Genomic DNA, 12,855 nt, shown 5'->3' with positions numbered 1-12,855 from the left:
CCAATCCATGGAACATTGAGCACCTCCGTAAGTTCTATCCCTAGGGTCTAGTTGAGAGGAAAATTTTCCTTTGTAATTGGTAGCATCACTGTGCGGACCAGGGCGGTGGAGGTCCGCCCTCGTAAACCCGGCCCCTGGCGTACATCGCACAACTCTTCTGTACCAATTCATTAAGAAAAGATTTGTTCTCAGTGTGTCCTTGAGGTTTATGCGATTCTATTTTTTCTTTGCTTCTCGTTACACTAACCCCCCACGTGGTCTTTCACGTCTGTGACGTGCCCAAGGCCTTTCTTGAGTTGCTATGCTACGTCTCTGCCCCAGGACCTCTATTTCGCAGGAGAAAAGGAACCGGTCATCTGGGAACTGGCTTCAGGGAGACGTGCTCGTTCTTTGCTAGGGTCCAGGGTTGTGTAGCCGCTTAGCCTGGTTCCGTATCCTAAGCCTACACGCCCTGCCCCCCTAGGGCGAGTACCGTTGTACCTCGAACCATGGACCCGGGGGCCGGGACCCCTTTAATCCCCGAACCTAGGCCCTGGTGCTCTGACTCACTAGCAACTCAGGAGGTTCTCGCTGGCAAGTCCGGGACTTCGTGGGTACATCTACTAAGCATCGATCCTAAGTCGTATGCAGGACCTCGGTTCTATGGCAGCTAGTCCCGACCTGTCGCGACTACCTCCTAGGGGGCCAGGGGACCCCGGTACGCTTGAGAATACATCGCAGGATCGACAATTGGAAAAATAGCTAAGTTTTTTTCGCTTTTTCCACAACAAATGGACGCAAGAAACATTTAGATGCATTACTAATAATGTACACAAAGTTATATTACATCACAAAGTTATATTACAAAAGCAACAAAAAGATACTAGTCCTATTGTTCTGGTGATCCGGAGGCGTCCCCACTCCCTGCAGGTCCGGGGCGGCGTTGGATGCGGGACACCACCATGTCTGCCGCCTCCTGTACTCCTTCCTATGCGGCGGCCACCGTCGCCCGGATGGGGCCGACCAGGACGGGAGTCAGCTGGAAGGCGGGGTCGTGGCTCCGGAAGCAGGTATGGATGTACTCTGCCATCCCCTGAGCAACTGCTCGCCCTTCTGTCTCCAGGAGGTCGTGCATGCTGGACTCCAGGTCTCGCAGCCGCTCGGCGGTGGAGTCCAGCACCTAGAGAGCGGCTCCAAGTGAAGATGGAGCCCCCGCCACCCAAATGGGGCTTGCTCCGAGTGCATCTAGGGAGGGGTTCACCTCACCGACCCATCTTACGATCCGGCCGATGCTGGCGCTCCGCTCCGCCAGGAACTCCTCCACCTTGGGCTCCCTCTCCTGGAGAGCCACCTCGCGCTCCTGGAGCCTCCGGGTCCCGGCCGCCAGTTCCTCCTCCACGGCCGCCTCCCGCTCCTGGAGCTCCTGGATCCGGGTCACCTCCTCTTCTTCGCGGGCGGCAAGCCTTTTTTCTCTCTCCGCCGTGGCTGCCTCCCATTCTGCAAGGGCACCTTCCTGCTCCTTGGTCACCTCCACCACCACCTTGCCCTGGTTGGCCAGCTCCAGGGTGATCTTCTCCCTGTCCGCCGCCGCCTTCACCCTCGTCTCCGCCACGAGCTCCCGCTCGGTGGCATGCTTCTCCCGCCACGTGGCCTCTCTCTCCCGTTGGGCAGCTGCCGCCTCTCGGTCGAGAGCCTTCTACAACTGCTCCTGCAGGAGATCGCGCCCAAGCGCGAGCTCGGCGCGCTCCCCGACGTAGCGGGTGAAGATGGTCTTGATGCGGTCCCCCAGGAGGTGCTCCTAGTCGGAGAGCCGAAGGCGTTCCGCCTCCAGCCTCTCCCACTCCCGGCGGATGCCTGCCTCCATCTCCTCCTGTGCTTGTTGGCACTTGACAAAAAGGCGGGGGAGTGGGATCTCTGCTGGGCTCGGGAGAAGGCGCCTCCCCAGCACCACCTCAGGCTCCTCCTCCTGCGCGGGTGGAGTGGTGGTGCTGGCGACCTCCACGACCTCCGGCGCCGCCGCCTACGCCACCTCTGCAGCCTCCAGTGCTGTCGCCTCTGCCGCCGCTGCTGGCTCAGCTGGAGGGGGCTCCGCCATGGCGTCCAGTGTTGTTGCTGCTGCTGCTGCTGGCGTCTCGATCATCGTAGTAGGTCCGGCGGTCTCCTCTTGGGGGCGGCTTCGAGCCTTGGGGGTGTGGCGGCATCTGGCTCCAGACCTCTGGGTCTGGCAGCTACTGGTGCTAGCGCGGGCGGAGCCCCTGCTGGAGTTGTCGCCGACTCCCCAGCAGGGGAAGATGAAGGTATTGGCTGGGGCCGGACCCCCTAGCTGGAGCGGCTCCGGCGGACGTGCTCGATGCGTCCGAAGGATGGGGCCTGTCATATCACCAACATGGTTAGGGCCCCAGAAGGCAAATGAAAAAATGAAAAGCTCTGAGAAGACCACTTACACGAAGTCATACCACTCCCAGCCGCCCTGGGCGACCGGGGCGACCTTTTTGCCTGCCAAGGACCCCCCGGACCTTTGGTGGTGGTCCCCGGCCGCTGGCGCTTCTAGTGGCGGGGGCGGGGTTTGTGGCCTTGGTTCTGTTGGTGGTGGTGGCATCGCTGGGCGCCGAGTCGTCGGTGGCGGTGGAGGAATCTGCTGCTCCGGAGAAGGCCGTCGTGCCTCCTCCGGCCTCCCCTCCGACTGCTGGCGTTGCGACGGAGGTGGTGGAGCTCTGCTCTGTCTCTCTGCCTCCACCGTCTTCTAGCATTTGGGGGCCGGCTCCCCGACGAAGGAGCCGTCGCCGTGCTGGAGCCTCCGGGTCTTGGACCCCTCCATATCATCCTTGTGGCGGTACTCTGGCACCGGCACCTTCTCTTTTCCCTTCCCGGTGGGGCCCGGATCTCCGGGACTTGGCCCCCCGGGACCTTGGCTGGCGCGCTGCTGGCGGTCGGGTGAGGCGCCGGGGATGTGGATCCCGCGATTGGATTCGCCTCTCAGCTGCCGGACCGCCAGGCCGCCCTCGTCGAGGGCCGGCATCGATGCCAGGACCGTCAACCGCAACGCCTGGTCCTCGCACAGGGCTTTGATCCTGCTCGGGAGGACCAGGGACTCTAGGCTGAACGCCTCGCCGGTCATCGCCCGGAACGCCGTCTCCAGCTCCGCCGTGGAGAAATCGGTTCTGGGCCCGCGCGCGATCCTGCAGCAGTCGTTTGTCCCCGTGTACATGCAGGCCATCCTGGTCCGCTGCTGCAGGGGAGCGATCCGCCGCTTCAGGAAATCACCCAGCACCATCAGGGACGTCAAGCCGCTCATGGAGAGATTCTTGACCCCATCAAGGACCGGGCCGAGCTCCTCCGGCAGTGATGGCTTGGCCTTCCAGGTGCTCCGGTCGCTCTAGGGCCCCTCCGTTGGCAACTCCAGGCGGTCGTGGGGGTCGGCCTTGGCGATTACCCAGCCTTCACGCCAATCCTCCCACTTGGAGCTGGAGAAGGCGCTGATGTAGGAGTTCGCCATCCCGTGCCGGAGCTGGAAGTAGTAGGCACCAACCTCGCGCTTGCTCCTCCCTGTCCCGACCAAGGCATAAAAATGCCTGAAGATGGCGGTGCAGGGACAGACCCCCACAAACATCTCCATAAAGTGGGTGAAGACCGCCACGAGGAGGACGGAGTGGGGGGTGAGGTGTTGAAGCTGGAGGCCGAACTCCTCCAGGAGCAAGAGGAAAAAGGAGGAGATCGGAGGCACCAACCTGCACATGGCGTACGAGTTGAAGAGAACGAACTCCCCTGCAGCAAGGTCGCGGAGGGGGATTTTGCTGGCCCGAATCTTCCCGGCGTGCTCCGGCGCGGTCCATCCCAGAAGGCGGCGCACCAAGTCCAGCTGGGTCTGGCTCTGGAAGCGGCGCGGAAATAGGAGCGAAGACATTGGTGATGGGCGCTGCGATTGCGGGGGATGGATCGCAAGGGGGCAGGAAGGAGAAGGAATGCCGAGCGCAAGGAAACAGAATGCAAATGTGCATGCGGAAATGAAGGGGCGCGACGGCGTCTGGAAAAGGCAAAGGCGTAAAGATTGCCGATCTCTATGGTGCCTGCTTTTATACAAAGCTGCTCGCCCTCTCGAGCTCCGCGGCGACCGAAAAGAAGCAGAAGGGTCGCCTGCACCAGGCCCCCTCCTCTCACACCCAATGATTGGTGGGCCCGGGCCCGCTAGTCAAAGGCGTGGCCGCTGGAGGCAGGGGGGAAGGCGGAATCCGAACCGCCCAAGCCGCGGGACGGCTCGAATAAAACAAGAATCTGAACCGCCTGGCGCGCACAGCGCGGGCGGAGGACGAGCCCCTCGGGGATCCCGCTAAGGGGGAAAAGACATCCATGCCCTTTCCCAGCGGGAACAAGATGTCCACCCGGCGCAACGCTGGGATATGGCCCCACTTGCGGGTTCGTTCCTTACCCTAGGTGGGCCCGGGGGCCTCTGTCGGTACATACGGATAGGGGTACCTCCTGTTAGGGTGTCCAGACCCTTAGTGTCTCGCTATCCGTAGCCTCCTCCTCGTCCTCTGGGTGACGTGGCATACGGCCCGGGCCTGGCAGCTGGGATCATGGTCTCCGGACCGCCCCCGTGCTCTTATAGGTCCGGGGCCTCCACGTGCCCATGAGGGCAGGGGTGCTCTCGAGTGGCCCCCACGGACCCGGACTCCTCAGGGAGGTCCGGGGCCGCCACGTGTGGGGGCCAGACCTCCACGGGCCTGACCGTTCCGACCGGCCTCGGGGGCCCGGACCCCCCTCCCCCCGGGAAGGGGTCCGGTGCCGCCACGTGCCGCCTCCGTGGTAGGAGTGGGGCTGGCCCTGCCACGTGCCGTGGTAGAAGGCCCTTCGCGGGACTCCAGCCCAACTACTGCATTAAATGCGGGTAGGTGGGCTGGGTGCGCCCAAGTCAAAAGTATGGCCTGCCAGTGACACACGGGGTAGGTAGGCTGACACCACGGTAAGCCCGACTGATCTGAAGGCGGCGCATCACTGTGCTCCGCGCACAGGCAGATGGCGTGTAGTCCCGTCACGGCGCCTCGCGCGTGGGTGATGGTGACCTGCAACAGGCGTGCCGAGGCGTGCACTGCAATAGTGCGCGCGGAGGCAACGGCGCGGTGGGTCAGCACTGCTCCTTTGCCTGACAGAAGGTTTTGACCCAACAGTGGCAGCACGGCTACACTGTTGGGTAACACTGATAGCGGTCACTGTGCAGACAAGGCTACACACGGCCATATCCTGGATGTAGATATGCACATCAACTTCTCGATCGAGAGGACTACAGAGAGGAGCTTGAGATGAAGATCTCATATCTCTCATAGAACAGGCTCTTGTTGGTCGGGCCCACCTGTCGGGGCCTGCACAGTGTAAGCGCCTCCCTTGGACTATAAAAGGGAGCGTGCACTCGTTAAAAGACAATCTCAAGCTTACAGGCTCACAGGGTCCAACCTTAGACACCAGCCCAGGCTTCCGCCAGACTTCTACGATCAATACAACACCAAAGTGGTCGTAGGGTATTACGCTCCGGCGGCCCGAACCACTCTAAAATTCTTGTGTCTTTCCTGCGTTCATCCGCTCACCGATCAAGTGCTCCTAAGTCTCCTCCAAACCCATCCTTAACTAGGATTAGGTAGGTGCATTCCGCTACCCAGCTGGAGATTTCCTCCGACACTTCCCATCTCCAGGCATGGTGCCCCTCTTCCCCTGGCTCGACGCCCGGCCAGCGGCCCTCTCTGCACCGGCCACCACCCCTCCCCATCGGCTGGTCGTCGCCCCTCCTCCCCAGGGTCACCGCCGAACAGGGGCACACCATCGAGCCCTCGTCCCCGGTCGCGAGATTCATCCTCAGAGGTGTTCCTCCTCAGATCCAGCCGGATTGAGCTTGCTGCAGGTTCTTCAAGTTGATTTTTCTTCCTCCTCATATATGAGTGCACACATTTGAGTTGATTTTGATCTGTGAACGTACACCGTGTATACAATTTTCACCCCGGATGATAAGCAACTGTTCACCCTTCTATAGAGTACGATTCCTTTCCCTAAACAGAACATTTGATATCTTCACCCAATTCTACAGAGTACGATTTAGAAAGGAAGCTCACATATTTTTCAAAATAAATCAAGGTGACATGGGTCCAGAATATGGTCAAATGCTACATGTGCCCCTTGGAGTTTGCACCTATCGCGGTAAAAAAGAACAAAACAGGAAGCTAGCTAGTCTGGAAAGTTTGACTTTTGTTGGTTAGCTTTTGGTTCACGAGTACAGTTGGGATTTGCACACTTTCTTGGACTTTGGCCTCAGTTGTTCTCACTAGAACAATTGAAGTATGAATGTGCTTTGTTTTGGACAAATAAGGCCCATTTTGGATCCATCCAGCTAATCCATTAGCTAGCTAGCTGAATTAGATGGGTTGGTCCAGCTAATTGGATAGTTACTATCTAGCTAGTTAGAAGGTTTAGATGCACCCCAGCTAAAATTAGCTATCTACCAATTAGCTGGTTTGATCCAAACAGACTCTAAAGCGGGCGAAACTTTTCTCTAAAAAATCAATTTACATGTCGGGACCTTCAAAAAACCTAATGAAAAATACAAACTTAGTGTATAAAAGGAATCATAAATAACCCTACAAGCATAATTGTGAACCATTCAGAAAAAAGTAATCTGCCATTCTGACTGATATCATGTTAGAAGAAAAAATTTAAAGCAAAATTGACATAAAGATCAAAGAGCCTACAAATTAGGTGATAGCAATGTTTCAGAATCGTTGCTCATCATTAAGGATTTGAATGCTCTGCATGTAGATCTTGGGGTTAATAATATATACATGTTTGTAGAAAATTTACTTCTACATGCAAGAAATTGCGATAATGTTAACCCTATTTTTGAGTAGATGGAAAAAGGAGCGAAGGTTATGGCGAAATGGGATTCATTTGCTGCCAAAACTTTTAATGATATTTGTGTGGAAGAAGTTCTCACCCACAATAGACCCCAACATTGTTTGAACAACACTGGGTATGCGAATCTTGTACGCAAGTTTTTTGAACGTACCAAGAGACCTTACAATGAAGGGCAAATGAAGAATAGGTGGGATGCACTTAAAAGAAGGTATACCCAATGGAAGACATTGAACGCGAGAGCTATCGGCTTGGGTAGGGATCCTATGACAGGGTGTATCGTGGCGGATGACAAATGGTGGAAAGATCAAAATGATGTGAGTATACATCGCAGATTTTCAGTTTTTGAAATACAAAAAAGTTACCTATTTGAATTTACGAGGTTATTACCTTTCCTTTTCAGGCTATGCCCGGTTGTATATGCTTTAAGAATGCACCACTTGAGCATGAGGAGCAAATGCGGATTATGTTTGAAGCTGTTAGTGTTACAAACGAAACATCATTTGTTCCTTCGAATGGAGAAGGTGGTGGCCAAGAAGATGATGGTGGTCAGAATAACAGTGAGTTAGAGAGGGAAGGGCAGGTCCCTACTCCCCCAAATGTCACTCCAACTTTAGGCAAGAGGCCAGCTCCATTATCCCCCAAAGGAAAGAAGAAGAAGACCTTTAGGGATCAGGTTATGAAGCGTTTAGTGGATGCATATGAGAAGAAAGCTGAAAGTAGCAATAATTCAGCCACCTCAAATGTTGTTGACAGTGTTAGGGAGGAAATTGGTAACATGTTGGATCAAATGATCAAGGATGGGGCTGAAGAAGGTAGTGATGAACATTACTACACCACACAACTTCTTATAAAGAAAGAGTACCGTGATGTGTTCATTACTTTAAAGACACAAATGGAGGTTAAATTGGCTAAGGAGGATGAAAGATATAAAAACTAGTGTTTGTTTGACATTTTTTTTTTTTTTTGTTTGAGAATTTTATTTATTTTTTTTTTATTTTTTGTTTATGTTGAGAATAATTTTTTTTTTTTTTTTTATATGTTATATGTTCATCAGATGGATGATTTCCTAGTGTGTTTTTGGACTTTATTTTTTTTTTTTTTTTTTTTTTTTTTTTTTTTTTTTTTGTTAAAATTTTTTTTTTTTTTTTTTTTTTTTTTTTTTTTTTTTTTTTTTTATGAGTGACTCAATGATGATTTCTGTGCGTATTTGGCTTTTGAGTGCATGGGTTCTGGATCAACTGGTAGGAAGGCACCAATTCCTGATAATATTCCTATTATGACAGGGATCCAATGGGTTGAGCTAACTCTAGTGGATCCAGTTGAGTGCTATAATATGTTCAGAATGTCAAGGTCAGTTTTTCTACGTCTCCATGACACATTGGTATAAAATTATAGGTTGAAATCAAGTCGAAAAATATGTACGAAGGAAGCATTAGCCATATTTTTTGTGGATGTGTGGTGGTCCTCAATCATTTAGTCAAGTTAAGAATAGGTTCAAACACTCATTGGAAATAATTAGTAGAAAGGTTGATGAAGTTGTAGATGCTATTATGGAACTGGCTTTTCACAATATTAGGCCAAAGGATCCACAGATTGGAACAATTCACCCTAAGTTGCAAGAACCAAGGTTTTGGCCTCATTTCAAAGATTGTATTGGTGCCATCGATGGCACGCATATCGAAGTTACTATTCTAGCATCTGAACAACCAAAATATATTGGTAGGCATGGGTATACTTCACAAAATGTCATGGCTATTTGTGACTTTGATATGAGATTTACATTTGTTGTCACTGGCTGGTCTGGGTCCGTACATGACACTCGAGTATTTTTGGATACTCTACTCACATACCAGAACCAATTCCCAAAGCCTCCCAATGGAAAGTATTATCTTGTAGACTCCGGATATCCTAATAGAAAAGGGTATCTTGCACCTTATAAGGGACAAAGGTATCATGTTTCGGAATGGCAATATCACCAACCAGTGGGAGAAAAAGAAATATTCAATCAAGCATATTCATCACTTAGAAATGTGATTGAACGTTCATTTGGAGTGTTGAAGATGAAGTGGCGTATCTTGTTGCACTTACCTAGCTATCCTGTTACCAAACAAGCAAAAATTATAGTTGCATGCATGGCTCTGCAAAATTTTGTTAGAGAAAATACCAATAAAGATCCAGATTTCAACTCCGATGTGCAAGATGATGCTACCGGTGACAGCCAACCTACCATGATCGATGCTAGTGCTCCAGGAGATGACATTGATATGTGTGCCTTTCGTAATGCTATTGCTGCCTCTATGATGTCTTGAATATCATTGTAAAATTGTATTACTTATTAATCTATATTCATCATGACTATTATTTATTAGTTTATTTTATTATTATTGTGTGTTTTATGACTATAATTATACTATAATAAAATTCTGGTACTAATAATATATTTAGAATTGAAAATGGTAGAGAGATCAGATCAAAATGAGCTATTACAGGACTCAAGGGCATATAGGTCATTTTACAGTCAGAACAGACAATCCAGTAGAAATAATCAGGATTACCAAACACCCCAGATTCTTTAGACATCAGATTCTCCAGACAGCGGATTATGAGAAAATCTTAATTCTCATATAAGCGATTCTCAGGTAAGCGAAACCAAATAGGGCCTAAATGAGGCCCATCGTATCAATGCTAAAGAATGAGGTTGGCTGGCCCAACAGACTACAAAATCGTCCAGCCCGCCAGCTGACCCCAAGCCCAAGATTACTGATGCCTTGCCCTCCTCCCAGCGGCGGCCCAGGCGCGTGCCCAGCCGGAGCTTCGGTGACCCCCAAGCCCAAGATTATGGGTCTCCACTTCTCCCGCCTCCTTCCCCGGCTCCGGCCAACCGGAGGACGATCTCTACCAACTCTGACTGTTGTGCGTATGTCTTGTTGCTTCGCCCCAGCCGTCTCCGATCCGATCCACCTGCAACCGGCAGCCAGTAATTTCGTTCAATACTACTGCTAGTGCTTAATACATTAGTTAATTATTTGGGTACTTTTTAATCTACTGTATCTCGTTTAGTAGTTTTTCGTAAATTTCCATGCCTACTGTGTACAGTACACATGTGCTGTTCGTGTTAGCTTTGAACTTCTGATTCATCACAGACGCAAGCTTAATTAATTGGCCAGTCACCTCTAGCTCTATTTGTTCTTGTTCTAATGAGTCCTACTATTTATGCATGGCATGGCATGCATAGCCTAGCTAGCTTCCATAACCGAGGTACCCCCTCTACATCGAGTAGTCATCTAATCAACAGCATTTCATTTGAATTAGCACGTTTCTCATTGCTTAAACTTGTCTCATTTGATGCTAATAATTCATCCCTATGCATGGATCTCTCTCTCTTGCCGACGACACCTAAGTCAACAGGTATGTTATTTGATTTTCAGTAAGTACTATCCCATTGCAGCCACAAGCCTGCAGATATAATTAATATTGTTTGACAGCAGCTGCAGCAGCCTGCAGGATATACTAGAATACTGGTAGCAGCAAACTGTGTCAAGATTGTTGTGTCCCTAATAAGCTGCTTCCTCTTGATTTTCTATATAAAACAGCTGGCTGCATAAACTAATTAACTAGGGATCCTAAACCCATTCAACATCTTATTGGGAATTTTTTATCCTAGCAACCACTGAGCCTTGATTCCTACACATGGGGTGGTGGTATTATCATAGCAATATTATCTGAGTGCCGCGTTTATCGTCTTTGAGAACAATTCTTTTCTTAAGCCGAGTTAGATTCAAGACACCATCTGCGGAAAAGAGGGGTTAAAATCGATGTGCGAAAAAGAGGGGTCTTTCCGACATTATGGTGCTGGGGGTCGGAACTGATTCAGTTGAGTCCAAGTGGAATGATATCTTCCTTGACTTTATTTTTTGTCATCCTAACTTTTACGTCATGAAAGAAAGCTTGGTACTACCACATATCAGCTGTCAAGGACATAGCACCGTTTAATTTCCATCTTAGGTCCCCTGAAGAGATCTTAGCTTCCAGGAACCATCCCACCGCCCCCCATCAAGGACATAATCAGCGAGATTCTTCTCGTGGATCGATTAAGATTGGACAATTTGCATGCAAACAGCACAGCAGCACATGGAAGCACCTTGTATCAACACCACTTTTTAGATAGCAGATCAACTAGGTTGTCTTTGTTTTCCTCCATTAGGCTCTAATTATTCAATTAAGGGCTGCTCACAAGTTCCAGGGCATCTGACCCCATTGTTTATGACTAAGGCCCTGGGTGGGCTCAAGAAAGAACAAAATAGCAGCCACTGTTAGAAGTTTGGTTCCTGATAAAAGGCTTCAATATTGCTTTGTAAATGGTCTTAAACAACTTTTGAAGGCTAGTGTAGAGTAAAGAATTATATTCCTATTCTCTGCTCTCGCTGGTTCCAAATATTTGACCCTTTTGATGAAACCATGCATACTGGGGGGAAGTTCAGTTTTTTTCTTCTTTGGAATTGGCAGTATTTTGCATTTTCTGAGGAAGAATGGAGTATTTGAAACACAGATGAATTCAAGGAGGTTCAGGCTTTGGCCATTTGCACCTCCCCTGAGTCTTGATTGAGGCTAGGTACTACTGCATTGCAAATATAATTTTCTTCAATGATCTGGTAATAGAATAAAACAACCGTCTTCTTCATTCCATAAAAAAGAAAAAAGTAAATAAAAGAATGGTTGGGTGAGCTGTTTGTTTGTATGTGGATGCCTTTGAAGTAAATAAACTAAGCTTGACTGTTTGAACCGGCCACCAGAATGTCCACTAGCTCTCCTAATTCTGCAACAAAATAATGTGTGAGATGATGCGGCCACTTCTATAGCCACAATTTCAATGGCTAAAATATCAGTATCACACAATGCTATTTAAAGGACAAATTGTTTCTACTGTTCTGTGGTCATCCACAGTGTAATATTTAGTATTAGCGAGCAAAAGTTAGCCTTCTAGATGGTGCAATAAATAACAAAATACTTCTATGCTATTATGCAGGTCAATCATCCATGTTTCAGAAAAAAGGGATAATTCAATACTTACATAAAAACCATAGCAACTAAGCAGGACTCTTTGTTAGCTCAGTATACCACTAATTTTTTGCGGCTAATGTCATGTTCAAACGGACTTGATTTGCCCATGAACAAGTGGCAGTAATAAACTAATTACAAGTTACAATGAAAAGGAAATCCATGAACAAGTGTGAATACTAAACTAATCACAAGAAACACAATGGAATTGTGGATTTGTGCCCTACTGAAAGTTGAAAACACACCACCAGTAGCATTGTTGCTTTAGGATTTGTAAATTTACGTTTTTAGAAGAGCGTAGAAGCACCTAGCAACTAGCCAAGTGCTTTTGATTTTAAAGTTGGAAAGAAAATTTTAAATCATGTCATTTTCAACAGTTCCTATAGAGCGATGTTTTCTATCGATAACGTCATTAGCATTGTAATAAATAGTACTTAAATCAGGAGTCACTGACAAGATTGTTTTCTTTCCTTTTATGCTTCTCTCTCTTGGGACTTGTTTGAAAAAGACTACTTGGTGAAAGTTTGTTCGAAGGGATGCAGTATTATAAGCTCTTTATTGGTCCCTATGCTAGCCTGTGCCGGTGGGGATTGATCCACCAAACCCAAGATTTTGTAATAAAGCTGTGCTTCCTTTTTATTTAACAAGTAATATAAGACCACGATGAGAGTCTTCAGAAATGTAAAGAAATGCAGAGCCAGGGCATCAGCTAGCTAGCTGTTCTCTCTTGCACATGGATTTGTATTGACGCTTGCATTAGTTATTCAGAAGTGTCGGGCTATCTGATGCCAGCCTCGCTCCGTCAGTTCCTCTCCGTTTCGTCACTGATTAGAGACACTCAAATTATTTCTGAAATTATTTGACTGGCATCTAGTGGAGATAAAAAGAACAAGGTATAAAGAAGTCTTTTGGTCTATGGGAAAT

This window comes from Panicum hallii, chromosome 8, assembly GCF_002211085.1.
Source record: "Panicum hallii strain FIL2 chromosome 8, PHallii_v3.1, whole genome shotgun sequence".
Classification (NCBI taxonomy): Eukaryota; Viridiplantae; Streptophyta; class Magnoliopsida; order Poales; family Poaceae; genus Panicum; species Panicum hallii.
This window is presented reverse-complemented; position numbering follows the sequence as displayed.